The sequence below is a fragment of the Passer domesticus genome, chromosome 1, assembly GCF_036417665.1.
Source record: "Passer domesticus isolate bPasDom1 chromosome 1, bPasDom1.hap1, whole genome shotgun sequence".
NCBI lineage: Eukaryota > Metazoa > Chordata > Aves > Passeriformes > Passeridae > Passer > Passer domesticus.
This window is the reverse complement of record NC_087474.1, coordinates 9,114,515-9,131,995: the sequence shown is the minus strand read 5'-3', so window position 1 is coordinate 9,131,995 and position 17,481 is coordinate 9,114,515. Positions and strand designations below refer to the sequence as shown.

The following is a 17,481-nucleotide window of genomic DNA, read 5'->3' as shown; positions in this document are numbered from 1 at the left end:
CATGCAGTATTACCCCTGTATCTCCAAGCCAGCTGGAGAATATTCACAGCAGTTTTTTATTTGATTTAGTTAATCAAGAATGCAAAATAAATCCAAATAAAAATAATTAAATAAACTTGTGGGGTTTTCTTTCCCTCCTCTCTGACTGACAGTTACAATAACACTTGAACTTCCTTTAATGCCTTTTGCCGTGGGACAAGTCATGTATACTTTTATAAATGTGCTCTAAATTGACAATCTCTTCTGCTCTGTAAGTGAAACTTCTTTTCTGCTGGGAAAAGAAATAACTACTAAAAAAATCAATTCTGGAATAGAGTAGATACTTAATGAACATATTGGTAAAAACACTCAGAACTGCTAGATCTTTCAGTATGACAATTTTATGAAATCTGGTATATTTGCTGAGCTAGAGGAGATATATTCTACTTGAACACATGTCCTGGGACCTTGGCTTTCAGAAGCTGCACAGAAAACAGAAGAAAAACATAGTCAAAACCCTGACAAGTTGGATTTCATGTAGAAGAAGGAGCAACAGATCAATAAAATCTCACAAGTCCTTGTTAACAAGACAGGGGACAGTTGCTGCAGGAAACTATCAAACAAGCAAAGGGGCTATTGAAATATTATGGAAAAAATGTTTTAAGAAAGAGTTTGAAGACATACTGGGAAATTTGGCACATACTTTAAGAGGTTGTTCTTGAACATTAGTAGTGGCTGGAAAGAACTGATACAGCTGCTTTTTGAAAATCCAGGTACAAGCAAACCACATGATCTGAACAAAGCCCAAGGCTGGCTTCAGGGACAAATCAGAAGAAAAATGCTGTTGCTGGCTGGGAAAATTCTAAGCCTTTCTTTCATATGAAAGAGAGGAGCAACCTCAGAGAGAAAATTATCCTTGCCAAGGTCTTCTGGGTGTAGAGGGGAGGCATGGGATTCACTCAGTCCCAAGAAAGCATGCCACAGGCAGGACAGGAAAGCCTGGATAATAGTCTGAGTGAATGAATCAGAAACTGTATTTTAGAGATGTCAGAAGGCAATAAGGGCCTCAGGTTTTGGTCCTGTGTGATCAGTGGCGGTCCATCGCCAATAGTTCTGTCCATGAGAAATGAGGAAAAAATATGATGAAAAATATTACTTTTGGCTGTGTTGAGGTTGAATGTCTACAAAGAAGTGTTAGAGAGAGTTTAGAATTCTAGTTTAGACAAAAGTATAGTATTTATCCTATCAAATATTCAGTAGTTGCAATGTAGATCTTACCCTTCGTAGTGAAAGGTGCACAGTTAGATCATCATTCAGCTGCCAGAGACATTGTTCTTTAGCACTTGGATTAATTGAATATACAGTTCTTTAAAAATTATTGGCTTGCTTTTCAGACTACACATATACCCTACAGTGGGTTCTTCAGAAATAAATACCTACATTCAGATTAGTGAATACCTGAATCCCAATTGTGGGCACAGAATATGGGGTGCACACAAGGGACAATTTTTGTTTGTAGATGACATTTACTTTAGAAAGACACACAGAAAAGACAGAGCTGTAGGCGATCTCCAAAGGGGGATGGAAAAAGACAAGGACACACTGAAGAACAGAGAAAAAGAATGGTTTGAGAGATAGGAGTATTTATTTACTTTAGGTCAGTAACTAGAGACTGTGGAGAAGCACAGAAAGAGGGCTAAGGATGGTGAGTTGAGCATACATGGGAAAACACACCAGAATTTGTCAGTTTTGTCTTAGTTATAATAAATAAATCAAGCTTTTTGGGGAAGTGAGAAGCAGAGGCAGGCATTAGGAACATTTTGAGGAATGTGTCAATTTATTGATAAATTCTTTTTTTTTTCCCAAAACATAGCCTCCTAAACTCAATTTTTTCTCCCCACAACTCTTCCAAAACCCACCTGTGAAATGGGAACATAGCAAATACTGCTTCTTGAATCATCAAGCAGAGCATGCAGGTGCTGTTCCTGGAGGTGAACAACAGCAGGAGCCAGAGCCACTCTGGGTCCTTAGCAGAACTTTCTAATTCTTTTTCCTTCTCATTGCACTGCCCCAGGTATTGTCTTGCAGTGAATCCAGGTACTCTTTCCTCCAAGGCCACACTTTCTAGGGTGTCCTGCTCCTCCATGAAGTAAAATATGGCAAAACAAAATCTGGTTCCTTCACTTTATGCCACAGTTCACATGAGCAATGGTGTTTCTGTGAAACTCCTCTCTGCGTTTCTTTTCCATCTTTTCCTGTCCCACATATCTCCCATTTCTGTCTTTAGGGAAAATGGAAAACAGCCTAGAAAGGAAAAGTTACAAGATATGATTGGATGCAGTTAATAAATCATGCAGAGGGTGAGTTGGATGGTATTACAGATACACCAGGAACAAAATTGCTCAGGGCAAGCTGTTGCCCGTATGTTGCAGCTCTGGAAAGTGGATGCCACAAGCAATGAGGAAGGATTTTCCAGTAGGAAAAATTAAACTCAGCTCAAAACAGGCAGCACAGATTACAAATCGGGATTCTCTATTTTCAGTATAATAATTAATAATTTGAGATTAAGTTTTGCAGCAATGGCAGTTGTTGATTCAAAGCAATATCCATTAGTCTCTGAGTTTTCTGGGGTGGGAGGGCTCAGTGGTTTTCTTTGATTTTTAACAGACATCACTAATATTTCCTAACACTGGCATCTTCAGCACTGCAAGGTGATTAAATAGCTTTGTTTCACACTGATCCAGGCAAACTGGTCTTTTGTACTGCAGCAAGAATGAAGAATCCAGAGGAAAGTTACTACTTCTCAGCTTGGGGAAAACTCGAGGCTTGTGTTGATTCTTGTCTTCTAAAAATACTCTGTAGCTGGCTGTAAGCCTACTTGGCAGGGCACTTGTGGGGGTTTTCAGGTTTGAAACTCTGCTTCAGGTATTGAGTGTCACCTGCTAACCTTTTGGCAAAAAACTATACATGGAATTTGGATTTTAGGAGAAAGGGGTTTGATGGAATTCCAGTAACAGTAATTTACTTGTATGTGCAGCTTCACTGAAAATTCAGAAAACCATTTAAAAGACTTCTGCCACTTCAGGGGTTACATTTTCAGTGTATTTTAATTCCAACAAGGTTCATGTGTCTCTCAAAATAGAAATACTCATTTTTCTTCTTTAGTTCACCAGTGACCCCTCTAGTTAAACTACTGCCTGTAACATGGACAATGATAGGAGAGTTTTCAGGCAGTGTAAGACCCAGAGCTTTAGATTTTCCCCTAAAATGGACTAATCAGGATAGGAAAACTTCCAAGGTTTTTGAAAATGTGAATGAAAACAATAATATTTTTTTAAATTAAACCTGTTTCTGCCATGCTGGATACACATACCTCTGAGTATCACACAAGTGCATGAGAAAGAACTGATTTACGTCACTTTGTGTTCTAAAATGAGGGCATAATTTGCTCAAAAAACCAAAATGCATCTATTTTTATACTCATGACTGCTCATGTTATAAATGAAGCTAATTTCAAATTGCTTTTCTAATTATAAAGGAACAGATTATTTTGCTGCATTACAATACCACTTTCCTCCAAATTTTTCTGCACACTATTATATAACACCAAATGACTTGTGTTTCTAAGGAAAAATGTTTGAACACATTTGAATCCAGTTCTGTGGATTTCCAATATTAAGAGTTATCACAGTAATTTTTCTATCTTGTGAATTATTTACATTAAGATATCTCTGTGCAATTATGAATACATTATGTTATTACATGTACAATAATGTGTGAGGGTAAAACACCATAATAGGGTGCGTGTTGTGACTTTTTCTACGATAACAGTCCATGTTTTACCCTCTTCAGCTCAGTTTTCCCTGTTAGTCTGCTTCGGAGTTCTATGTCACTTGGCTGCAATCACCCTTGTGATCCTCAGGATTTTAACTGTCTTTTTTCAGGCTGAAGTAGCAAATCTGGGATTTGCTAGATAGAATGATCTTGGTCCATTGTTATGTGCAACCATCAGAAATGAAAGGCAGGATTGCTGTAGGCTGAGTTTTTCCTTTAGAGGAAAAGTAGTTTTAATGACCTGGTGGCAGGCAGGGCGGGATCCTGATGGATTATTTCACGCAAATTTAATACATTCAAGTCTCCATTAAAAAAATGCAGGCAACCTAGAGGAAAAAAGAGTGCAAGAGATTCATCTTTAACTAGATGAAGCAAATGCCAAGAGGGAACATCATGGGTTTGGAAATATATCAAAACAGAGTAAAAAAAAAAGTGTTCTTAGTATTACTTAATATAAATAACAAGAGAAATAATGAGTCCAGACTGTCTAGGAATACAGGTGGGCTGGAAGTCAGGGTTAGTTTTGCCCATCAAAGCAGTGTGGTCTGGAACAACTTTCCAGTACAATAAATATAGCAAAAGCCATAGAAAGCTTAATCTTGATCAGTTTTTAAAAAATCATGCCATAAAATCTGAGGTCTCCAAGTGATATTTTATACAAAGTTTTTAATCTTTAAAATGTCAGTTGAGGCCACTACACTCAACTGTAACTTCAGACAATGTTTACTGAAGGTTTTTGAGTTGGAAGAAGCATCAGTGTTTTATCTCTGGCTCAGAAAGCCTTTCCAGTGGTTAGGAGACAACGATATTTTACCACAAACTAAATAACTTAAAAGCAGAAAATATATAGCAGAATGTAGAAGGTTTTGTACAATCCTATGTCTACACATTTATAGTATCACAGAATTCATAAACATTCTGTGTTAATTTGTTCAAACACTGTAGCAGTTGCTCATTTTTGCCTACATTTGTAATGTTTATAATTGGAAAATCTTTGCCAAAAAATACTTCTGAAATGATCTGTGTTACTAGAAGTCTCTAAGATTTTTCTTTTTTTTTTCTTTCTTTTTTTTTTTTTTTTATGGAACACTAGTTTCTAAGTGAAACCCATAAATCCTTTCCTCTGAAACTTCTCTGTATTCTCAGTAGCCAAATGTGCATCACTGTTGATACTTTATTAAAATATTATATGCCAAAATGCCTCTAACATGAAGATTTATGAAATGTACAAAACAGGTTGAAATTGGGGTCTCCACATGAACAGTATACTTAATGCCATGGTCCATTGAAACCACATGGAAACCTCCTCAAACTAATTTCAGAACAGCACAAATGGGATTTTTGGGGCTTTGAAAGGGCCTCTGAATTGTGTCTCATCAATGGTTTCAAGGGAAAGGATGAAGACTCTGTATTAGTGAACACATCTATTAAATGAAAAATAGTATGGCAAATACTGTACCCAAAAACCCCCAAAACCTTATTATTTGAATGGTATTATCCTGAGCATTCTCCTCTCCTGGAGGCAAAGAGAGAGGTGGAGGCTCTCCAGTCATTTAAAGACTTCCACAGTGTCTGAAGCCTGTCTTTTGGAGTTCAACCCCACAGTGGTGTTTTTAGTGTCTGTAATGGGAATTCTGCTTCATAATTTTGAATATAATCACCTTGACTCCCCCAGGTGCCTCCCTCTTTCTCACCACAGAAGTTTTACAATGTAGTCCCAACCACTCTCATACATTTTGCAGTAAGAATGCTCTCTCTTCTACATGGCAAAACTGAATCTCTCAAGAATGCATTATGTACTTCATGGTGAGCTTTCCAAAGCTGGGTCTCTCTGCATTACCATTGCATAATAGTCTCAGATTAAACTTTAAACATGCTGCTGTTGCTTTAATTTGAAATAAATAGATTTTATTTACATCTTTCAGTTCCTTAACTTATTTGATCTCAGAGGACTCAGTTGGTTTTGGGCATTGATTCATACTTAAATTATCTATGAGAAACACATTAATGAGTATTATGATAATAACACTAATACTCTGATTAAGATGGTAGTTTTAAATCACGAATATAAATTGCCTTCAGCCTGAGATTCCATGCATTAACTTTTGGGAGAATATGCACTTAGCACAGCGAGATTGGCTCCTTTACAAAAAAAAATTAGTATAGAGAATCTAAAGTGAAAGCTCTAAGTATTTTTTAAAATATTATTGATAGGGGTTTCCATCCAAGAAATATCACAATGTTGGATGTGTTCAGTGTTTAAGTTCACTAATGCATGTGATTTGACATAAGTATATGCTTATAATAGAATCTTGTTGCAGAGCTGGGGAAGTGTGTTTGTCTCCATGCACAACAGTTTAAATAATTCAAGAGCAGAGGAAAATGCTGTTACTTGAATAATAGATAGGTCAGAAGACTGAGGAAGAGATATAAAATAAATTTTCTGTTATCTGAAAATCCCTGTTCAGTGACAATGAAGATAGTTTTGATGACTCAAAGATTCTCTGTCTTCAGAAATTAAGTGAAATGGCTGCCTCAGTAAACAGTGAGCATTTGAGGATTTATAATGGAACAGTTATTCTGGCTGTTTCACCACTTTTCCAAATGGGAACAAGCCTTGACTACTGATGTATTTATAAGTTTAGCTGCTGGTGTTATTTAAAGTTGATGTTTGTAACAGTTGGATGATTTAAATGATTAATAGTAAAGTCAAGGATGAGACAGCTACAGCCATCCCAAATGTTTCTGCATAGTCCATTTACCTTATTAGCACCATGCTTTCCACAGCTGAGGTGTCAGCACTATCTGAGACCAGATAGTAAAAATATTATTGCCATAAAGAAGGTAAAAGAGCTTTTTCTATCACAGACAGGCATCTAATTTAATCACACATGCTAACACAGCTGAATAAAGTTGTCTCTATATACTGAGCAACCTGACCATGGGGAAGGACCTTGTGTGTTCCTCAATGCTTTACTGGATATCAGCCCAGGGACCCACAGCTCTGGGTTGTCTGCTATGTGGTTGCTATTAAAGGAAAAACTGGAAAATGTAGGTCTAAATGTGAGAAAATTGTGACTGAAGGATTTTTGGATTCTCCCGCCAAGGAGAGGCCCAGTTCTCAGACTTTTATCCTTATTCTGCTGGCAGGAGACACGTAAAATCAGGCTTATCTACAGAAAGCTTCCACTGACAGATAAAAGCCCAAAGTGTTTGGGTTGGGAAGGCTGGAGAATTTGGTCATGTATTTTAATAAGCACCCACATACGTACTCATTTCACAGCCGTTACTACTGGGATACAAATTAGTTATTCCCTACTTTAGTGAATCATTCCAAATTTCTCTTTCTTCTACATGTATCTTGAATAACTCACTATTCTTTATAGAATTTTGTAGATCTCTTTATTCAAACTTTAAACAGGTAGCTCAATACTGATTCTTGTGGGATATCACCAGCCATTTTCTCTCTTCTTAGATTATTTATAATTTTTCATTGTCAGTAGCTCACAAGCCTGCTTTTGATTGAACCAATTTGCTTCTTGTCCAAGCCAAACTGATTTAATTTTCTCTCTAGACTATCTTATGCTTCCTTAGCAAATGCCTGTCTAAAATCCAAGTATACCCATGACAGTCTCTAACTCCAGTTTTCTGCCTAAAAACTATCAAGTTTGTCTGACCAGCTTTATTTTTAGTATTTCGATGCAGTTTTGTTTCCATGACAACAGTCCCATCACCTGTCACACGGTGACTAGGGGGCTCTGGGACATCTCATGGCATTGGCATTGCCCAGCCTCACTTGGATGTCCACCCAGGCCATGGAAGTGGGCCCAAGGACTGCTCTCAAAGTCCTCTGGAAGACAAACATCAACCAAGAATCAACAAAACGCGTCGCTGGCCACAGCCCAAGCTCCAGCCACCGAGCCCGAATGGATGGTGAATGGTTCTGCTGGAAGAGGCACAAAGGGACATTCTGTCCAAACATGGGCAAGGCAGTGAGAGAGTTAGGAGTGGGAATACCAGAGGCGCATTGCTGCAGTCAGGATCTGAGGGATCCACTGGGAACAGGACACAGCCCTTACAGAGGAGGTTGTGTTAGACCTGCTGCCATCCAAGGTGCTCTCCCCATTTGGGGCTTGTCCCAAGATGAACTGAAACCTTACCCCAGGGCCAGGATGCATCATGAGGCTGGATGATTTCAGCTTGGTCTTTTAAGGAATTCAGGTTTGGCTGAAGTAAAACACAGGTTTCTTCATGACATATTATGCATTTGGAAAAAATAATTAATACTTTTGTGGTATATTTTCTATCACGATTGCTCAAATATGGCAGGTTGTCACTCCACAGTAAGGGAGAGTGTGTTTATCAGATTACTGCAAAGTAATTTAAAACTGCATCCAGTATATTTTCTGAGGTTCAAATCTCTCCTTCCTTTTAAAGTTTCCTTTCCTTTTAAAAAGGAACCAAACACTGTATAACTCATATATAATAAATATAAGATGTATTGAAACATGTTAAAGCCGTGTTAATGGATTAAATGTAATGAACTAGCTCTTCTGCAACAGCTGTTTTTTTTCTTCCTTGAAACAACTTCAAATTTTCCTTTTACCTGCCCTGTCAACAGCATTATGTGTCAAACACATGTACTGAAGTGAAATTCAAAATAAGAATAACAACAAAAAATAAATAAAATATAAGATGCTTTTAAAACAGCTTGCACAGCTCCTGCTGCTTCTCCCCAGGAAGAATGAAGGGATATTTCTTACCATGCATTAGAGAAAGAAGCTTTTCTCTTGAGCACAGGCCCTTAATGCCTAGCTCTAGTCATATGAGCATGGCCCATTACATTTTAGTGATTTTTTTCAAGTTGTTGAAGTCTTCAGAGGAATTTTAGGTGCAATGTTGACCCAATCTGAGTATTTCATAGTCATATACCACCTTGTGCGCAGGAAAGCCAACCCTATGAGATTAGCAGACATGATGGCTTCCCTGACTGATGAAAAGACAAATTATAACAACAAAAAAAGTTTGAGCCCAGTACAGTCTCTTAAAAATTAAGGAGCAGTGCATTGTAAACTAGAGGGGGAAAACATTCTGGGAGGGAAAAAAGTAGTGAGGTCACTCTTTATTTAATGCATTTTTTTAAAGTGAAGCAAAAGTTCCTTGTTTTCTAGCCCACATATCATCATCCTGTGGGGTTTTCAAGTGCTCTCTTGAAATTCAGCACATTCTCAAGTCCTCTCTGGCCATCATTTATGTGTCTTGCATTTCAGTGTGACAAAACCAAATATATCAGCTTTTATGGTACACACCTGCAAGATGGAAGACATTGTTTCAAGTTTCCATTGTTTTCAGCCACCTGAAGGGAGACAGCCAATTCAGGTCTCCCATTTATCCATGTTGCTGTGCCAGCCTTATCCTCAGGTGGGGTCTGTGTTCTGAGAAGGGACTGAAGAGATACAGGTGGTTAACTTGGTTAACTGCAGGAAAAGGTGCTGGCTGTGAACCCCAAAGTAACTGCGATGCTTCACACTGTTGGAGAGCAGCACAGCCAAACAGGAGAGCTTTGTCTGTGCATTGTAAAGGGAATCCTGAATTTTGAATTTACCTGTAATCAGAGTCCTCACAAGAGCAAACTGTAAGATTTAGCTGTAATACTTGAACAGTGAAACCAAAGGTGAATCACATTAAATATCTTATCTTCCACAGAGAGTACTTAGATGCACCAGCCTTTTATGAAAATGAAATGTTTGAGGTGTAGAATAATCTAGCAAGAGCTAACTTATATGGTAGATTTACAAGAATTATTTCCACCAAAGAGTAATCAGGTATGGTTTCATAATGCTCCTCTTACTCAGCTTCTATTTAGCAAATTTGTTGTGTCCAAGTTATGTCTTTTTATCTGTACTTGCTGTTATTAGCTTGTACCTTTTTATGTTTGGAAGCTACTTTTTCCTGACTACAAGTAAGAAGCCATGGGTCAGACACATTTATATACAAAACCACCACGTGTGGGATGGATAATGGCAATGAAATTACCATGAAAATCATTTAGTCTGAAAGAGTGAAATTACATCTATTGTGCTCCCAAGGAAACAATACATGAAGTGCTAAGGGAAGTGTTATAATCAGATACTTTGATTAAGCTTATCAAGAGGAACATGAAAAGCTGCTATTATGAGTGCCCATTCCCACAGCCATTGGCAATTTTCATATATGTTTTCAAACAAACAAACAAAATAAATAGCAACCCCCTCAATTCCTCCTCTAAATTAGGAGAACAAGTAGTACCAGTTTAGGTCAAAGATGTTTGTTTCCAGTACTTTTAATTAGTTAGGTATCAAAATTTTGGCTGTTGGATTTGTCTTAGACTAAGCATGCAAAGTCTAAGTGACTTCACTGAGCTTCTTAAATCTTTAAAGCACATCTGGAAAGACTAAAATAAGATTATTGTATTCATGTTTTTCTTTTTTTCTGTAATTCTCTCTCTTTCTAATCAAATTGAGACTGTGGATAGGTCATAAACATTTATCTAACTCTGGCTATTAATTATATTTTTTTTTCTTTATGTGAAAGACCTTCTCATTCCCAGGCTGCCCCAAAATGCCACTGAGTTATTTTAAAAACAAATGTTCCTCTTTCCTGAGAACTATTTTCTCCCAAAAAGTATGAAGTTGTGTTATCTCTTGGGTCCACTAAATCTCTTTCTGGATGAAAGCTCAGGAATAAGTCATGACAGACTTTCTTGTCCTCATTCTTTCAACATGTCCAGACAACAAATACAGCTTGATGGTTCCAGTGAAAGTGGCAGCACTCATTTCTGGAGCACAGCAGGCTCTCCTGTGAACACTGTGGAACATGGGAAACCTCTGCCTTGTACAGAAAAGTCAATTTTACATTGAAATTGAAAAGCTGGAGTGGAGCAGTCAGGATCAAATGGGGAGCTGCTTGATGAATTCTGTAGTTTAAAGACTTACTGGAGTGTTATCTTAAAAATTGATTGTGTTTCCCTTACAAATTCTACTTTGGTGTCTGGCTACTTAGTAAACATCTACGTGATTTGTCTAATAATCCAGCCTTAGAATTCCCCCTAGTTTGAAAAAGTCAAGTCCCCTAAGTAAACTGTCTTGAAGATAAAATGAGAAATTACAAACTTTTGAATAACTTCTAACACTTTATTTTCATCCTTGTATAACTCAAAAAAAAAAAAATCTTTCTGGTTTTGCGCTGTATAGAAAAAAACCACTTGCCAGCTTATTGCAGGTCGGACTGAAATTAGAATTCTAAAATTATTTTGTTTTATTATTTTTATGTATAATACTCAGCTGAGCTCAGTAAATCTGTTTTCCAGGTAATTCAGATAAAATGAAGGCCCCCTTGTTCTGTCTTTCAGAGGAATGAACCTATCAGAGCAACAGGAAGGTGAAATTACATTGAATATGTTGACTGCAAAGAGACTCTCAGCCCACTGCTCTCTGCTTAACAAGGCCTTTTACTGCTGGGAGCCCACAACAAAATTTACATTCCATATACAAATTTACATGTTTCAAATGCTGGGCAAGTACCAGGTGAAAATTCAGCAACTACTGACTGGTTATTCTTTTGCAGGTCCTTCCATTCTACAAGTGGAAAGTTACATTAGCAATATATTGATAAAATTCTTACATACATTATGCTAAAAACAAGGCCTGCTTGACTCAAGTATTTGATGCAATAATTTTGCTTAATATAGAACTAATCAAGGCTCCATCTTGACGTGATCCAAGAAAAGAACTGTCTTCTAACCATCAGCTCCAATGGCATTAGATAATTACGCTTTCCCTCTTGCACAATGTGTATTTATAGTGTAGCAGATAACAGCAGTGGGTATATTCTTGGAAGCCAAGATAAAGCCCTTACTTTTCTGCACAAACAATCTGGTTTTCAAAGGCATTCAGATGTAAAAATGATGTTAATAAGTATGTTGAAGTAACCTCCAGAGGCAATACCGTGGTAATTTATTAAGTAGGAATTTAAAATGCCTAAGTCCACAATTTTATGATTTTAAAAAGGTACATTTTGACCTCAAAGTGTTACTCTTGACTAAAATAACAACCTGTGCTGGAGTTTTGCTGAGTCTTCAGAAACTGAGGAAAATTTTAATCTGAACTGAGACAGCCTTCTCAATTCAGGCATCTGGTTTGTCTGTCTGTTTCCAACAAACAGATAATAACCTCCTGCAAATGCAGTCCATCATCTAAGCTGGAAACCAAACATCCCCAGGCTCTGCAGTTGTTGATTTCAGCTGCCAGGAGATCAAAAGAGCCAAAAGGTTTGCTGCTTTGAGGTTTTTTTTTCCCTTTTGAGGCTTCTTTAAAGAACAAACTGTTACAACGTCTCCTTTCTGGCAGAAAAAAAAATAAAATTAATGAATGAATTTTTTTTCCTACTGTATGACAGTGCTGCAACATTCAGGAGCTAACTATGGTTATATATATCACTATGGTTATATATGCTGATAAGTCCTCATTCACATCAACAATATAGTATTCACTACTATTAAATATTTGAAAATATCATGGCTATGGCAATGGTTCTGTTTTTATTCGTGACAATGGAACTATTCTTTGCTTAAAAGCTTTAATTTCTTATGCAGGAGGGAATTTCTCCAGGGAAAATCGTACACGTTAGTTAGAGGGAAGGAAAAATTTGTACTCATAAATTTTAATGTGTAATTTATTTGCTTGTTTCTGTGGATTAGTCTGAAGAAAAATGTGCAGGGCAAAAGCCAGCATGGCTTGATTAATGGTCCAAAAGCCCTTTCAGGGATTAGGGGTTTGGATGAATTGTTTAATAACATCTAGGGTTTTAAGAAGGCCCTTCTAAATGTTTTAATTTATACCAATACCTATGAAAATTGCATAATAATAACTCATACCATATGGTGAACGCAACTGTATTCCAAAGGCCTCTTTCCAATTTGACTTGCTCTGCTTTAATTCTCTTGAATACATGGCAGTATATTCATGTCATGTACAGCAGGAGATGAAATATAAATTGGTCACTGGAGGTAAGAGAAATAAAAACATGTGCTACTAACTCCTAGTTCATATCAGCAATACTGTACCAAAAATAAATTTATGAAATATTTGAAATTAACATGGTTATGGTAATGGCACCCCTCCTGTCTACTGCTGATTATAACTGGCTGCATCCCCTAGAGGTCACTGACTGGAAGGAAAGGGAGACCTACCTCTAAATTCTAATCAAAATTACATTTTAGTTAAAGAATTGGCAGCATTGGTTGCTTTGCCTAAGTATAGATGTAAGTTCATTTTTGAGGTTTAAGCATAACTCAGTAGAGTGGGAATAGGGAGTGAGGTTCTATTGTAAAAACCCACCTAGCTGGTCCAGCACCTGGACATGCCACCTCTTACTAGCACAGTCTGGTGATTTGAGAACCTTCTGATTGCTAACATTGTATTTTTTTCAAGGTATATTTTTAAAAATGTACTGTCAAAGCCATTGCAGGAAAATAATTTAAATAAATATTTACTGACTGACTGTGTCTCATTCCATTCCTGTAATTGTATCTAAACCAAACTGTAGAGAGCTTTCATTTTTAGACTAGGAAAAAGGAAAAAAAAGAATTTACAAACAAATTAAAAGAAAGGTAAAACAAATTTGAATTAAGCAAAGAATCTAGGCAAAAACTTTTCCTGTTTTCACATAAACTACAACCCCAGTTTACTTAAATAAATCTCCAGCAGGCTAAGGAGAAACTTCAGACCCAGTGGCTGGGAAAACAACTCAGAATAAATGTACAAATATAGAATGAGTTTCCAAACCAGAATGATGCACAGAAATCTGAGTTGTTTCTGGCACAGAAGCTCATGAATTATATTTCCTCATGAAGAAGTACATGAAGTAATTTGGAATTCTCCCAACAGAGCAACCAGGTTCCATGTATGTATTGGAAAAAATGTACATGAATATCTGGCTTTGCCACAATCCTAATCCTCAGAACCAAATATAACAAAATATATGTGATAAGAAAGCAGATGAAACATAAGGAGAAAACCCAAAGCTGGAAAAGAGTAATTTGACCACGGAGGTCTAAGAGTAGCTATTTACATCACATTTTTGAACTGAATTAAAGATTTCACATGCAGAAAACTTTATTCATCATAGACCATCAACACTGACATCTTGAAGCCTTTTCTCTATGACAGTATCATAAATCCAGGAAAAATAATAGTTTCCACAGAGGCAATCCTTCAGCATGGATAGATATAGAGCTCTACTAACCAAAGGAAATCAGCCAAAATACACTTTTCAAAAAAATGTAAAGAAATTCCAACAAACTCCCAATTCTTTACTCTGCAGCAAAATCAACACAAAAAAAATCCAAGAGGATTTACATGAATAGTAAGAAAATTTATATAAATGTTAAAAGATGTGGAAGTAAATCACAAGGCTCACATACTTCTATAGTATTAAGTTCTAAGAGCTAAATAAATTATAAAACTCAATCTAGGAAATGTTCAACAACAGAATTGATAAGACAAATAGGCTACTTACAAAATCATCTTTAAAAGAATGAGAAAAAGCTTAGCAAGAGCCAGGCTGGTCTTCACCAGTCTTCAAGCACATTTTCAGCCATAAAAGACTATGTCAGAGATATATCAAACAGCAAAAAAATACTTTAAGAAAATATTTGATAGCCTTCTTCTTGGAATACTATATAAGCAGGAAGAATATTAGATGGTTTTATACCAGGACATATCTTGCAGAGATGAAGTGTACTCGATGTCGACAGCAGTAGCACTGATGTCAGAGAGGTTCTCTCAGTGTGGCATTTGGCACTGAAAATACAAATTTTTAAGATGAAGTCAGACAGACAAAGTGAGAACAGAGTGATCCAACAACAGAACACCACTTATGTTTTACTAATGTCAATCAGCTAACAGGAAATTGAAACAGCACTGTAAGAAAAAGTGGCTTAATAAGTAGTCGTAAAAACAATGCAGTCATAAAATCCAAATATTTTCTAATTTTGGCACTGTACTTAAGGGCAATGAGTATTAAGACAATTTGCTTTCATGTAGATACAAGAAATGATCAGATGGAAAAGCTGTTATGAACTGGAGTTGCATCATTCAATGAACCAAAAGAAATGTGATCAATGCAAGTTTAGTAACTCAAGACCAAACTAAACCTTGTTTCAAAAATAATTTACAAATTCACATCTGGATGTTTCCAAAATTTTAAAAGCAAGTCCTATGGAGAAATAGTAAATACTGAGCAGAGATTAATTTATAACAAATGTATAGGTTTATCCTAAAATTCCCTAATACCAGCACATTCTGGAATGAAGCTACAAGGAATATGACTGCCTGACAGGAAAATATAGAAAAGGGTCAGAGAAAGTAACTTCCCATGCAGGAAGATTTGGAGGAATTTAGAGAACATAAATGGGATAAAGGAAGGGGAATAGAAAACTTTTTTCTTCTTTTTTCCTAGCTCTTTTCTGATTGCATGGGAGAATCCAGATTCAGACAAAAGCCAAGCCATTGACTATTTTCACAGTCAGGCCTTTGCTGTTATAGTTACCTTTCATGCCCTGAGGAAAGAAAGAAAGAAAGAAAGAAAGAAAGAAAGAAAGAAAGAAAGAAAGAAAGAAAGAAAGAAAGAAAGAAAGAAAGAAAGAAAGAAAGAAAGAAAGAAAGAAAGAAAGAAAGAAAGAAAGAAAGAAAGAAAGAAAGAAAGAAAGAGAGAAAGAAGCTGTTACTTCTCACAAGATCCCTCATTACAGCTCTGAAGTTACTGCTGATTTTCATGGATGCAGTTTCCTTTCATTTTAATAACTGAGAAATATTGACCTTGGGTATTTTGAACCTGCATTTGTGAAGCTGATGATGCTGACAGAATGAATCACACAGGCTTGCATTTCCATTTAATTCATATGTCTTTTGAATTGGACCGTTTTCACACATCATATCCTGAATTTAGACCTTGGAAAATTGAATTGCTAGTTGAATTATAGTTGTAAGTGGCACTTTGGAAAGCCTATAGAAAGTTCTTAGTTTTTTCTATTGGTGATATGCAGTATTAATTTTTGAAAGTCATTAGGGTTAGCTTATCTTTCAGGACAACTATTTTTGAACAATGGCAAACACACCCTCCCTCCCCTCTCCCCACATACAGCCCAGAAGAGTTGTTTTCTCTGGTGAAGGGAGAGAGGCTGAGCAGGGGAGGGACACTGAGCTGGTGGATGAGATCCATCAGGACAGCCAGACCAGTTCATTGCAGAATGGCACAGGTGGAGCTATGGTTCTCTAAAGCCACTGTGGGACCAAAACCTGTCTGGTTTGCTTTGAGACCTGAGAAGTTGGAGCCAACTGCCGCCTTGACAGGACAGTGCTGGGTACAAGTCAGGAGCAGGGGTCCTGGTAAGCCCTTCTTCCACCAGGAGCCAATGCTCCCACCTTCTCTTCCTGGCAGGCAACTCTTTGTGGCTGTTCTTTAGTCTGCCCCTGACCTCTGGCTTTGATTTTATCATTCTTCCTTCCCTCACTTTTCAGCAGGAAGCAACAAGTCTGGGTCAACGTTCAGAAACATAATCACGGAATGATTATATGCAGGTGCTTTTATTGAAGAGCTCTGGGTGTCAGGGGTACAGACCCAAATCTGACTCTGACACGGGTTCGGGATTAACATGTTTTTATATATTTACAATTATATAACTACATATTAATTATTAAACTTATATTGTTCTATTGTATAAATTGATTTCATCCAAGCATGGATTTTTGTAATTTCCATCAAACCCCCAAACCTCATTATTCAAGGATCTCATGATTCTTGCTATGATTGAACAATAATTTTATCCAATTACCAAACAATCATCGCATCTAACAATGATATCATTTATCATAGTCATTAAATGATTATACGGGTGCAGCCTAACATTTTCCCAGGGCCTACCTTAATATTTTCCCAGGGCCTACCAAGCCTGTCCTTCCTTTCTAACTCAGTTGAATATTCCAAGATTTTAGAAACACATTATCCCTATACTATCACTTGTTCCTCAGACCTGGAACAGGAAAACTAAACTGAAATGGTGTTTGCCCTGAGCTGGAGCTGTGAGCTGAAATTGTGAATGCCCTGCAGACAAGGCCTGGCCAGGCTCGGGCCACAATGGGCCAGCCATGTACACGATCTGCTGGAGCAAACCCTGCTCACACCATTCCAGCCTGGACTGAGCTTTCAAAAACCACCTCCACCCATTCCCACAGTGTGCTGTGAGGTGAGTTACAGCTTCTCCCTTTGCCCAGAGAGGCTGAGGATGCCCCATCTCTGGAAGAGTTCAAGGCCAGGCTGGATGGAGCCCTGAGCAGCCTGGGGAAGTGGGTGCCACTTCTGTCTGGGGAAAGTGGTCTGAACTGGGTGAACTTGAAAGTCCCTTCCAATCTAAGTGTTTCTAGGATTTCTGTGATTCCATGAAACCAATTCTCAGAGAGCAAAGTAGAAGAGCACAATCCTGCTGTTAGCTGTGCTGGAGCGAGTCTGAGGTGGTACCACAGCCCCTCCTGGAGCCACTCCAGTGTCCCACCTGTGCCCAGAGCTGGGGTGGAATCACTTGAGCATGACGCCCAGAAAACCAGAGCTCTTGTTCCACTGTCTTTGGGG

At 37.5% G+C, this 17,481-nt stretch overlaps 1 protein-coding gene and 1 long non-coding RNA gene across 6 annotated transcripts in view; one reads left to right on the top strand and one right to left on the bottom strand.

Annotated features, from left to right (window-relative positions):
* Positions 1-360: 360 nt before the first annotated feature.
* Positions 361-17,296, bottom strand: LOC135279801 (uncharacterized). 4 transcript variants are annotated; one of them, XR_010347040.1, is made up of 7 exons: positions 16,777-17,296; positions 14,566-14,654; positions 12,728-12,853; positions 9,123-9,259; positions 3,823-4,139; positions 1,899-2,283; positions 361-461 (listed from the first exon to the last, which is right to left on the bottom strand). It is a non-coding gene; the product is annotated as an uncharacterized LOC135279801 (long non-coding RNA). The 4 variants fall into 4 exon arrangements; XR_010347026.1 differs by lacking the exon at positions 361-461 and having other exon boundaries at positions 1,632-2,283; XR_010347049.1 differs by lacking the exons at positions 361-461; positions 3,823-4,139 and having other exon boundaries at positions 1,632-2,283.
* The window catches only part of VIPR2 (vasoactive intestinal peptide receptor 2), an 82,174-nt gene continuing 81,641 nt past the window's right edge, over positions 16,949-17,481 (top strand). Inside the window, exon 1 of one of the 2 annotated variants that reach the window (XM_064387072.1) lies at positions 16,949-17,098. The gene's annotated coding sequence lies outside the window, so the exon portion shown is untranslated. The remainder of the gene's footprint in view (positions 17,099-17,481) is intronic. The other variant, XM_064387131.1, reaches the window with a different exon arrangement.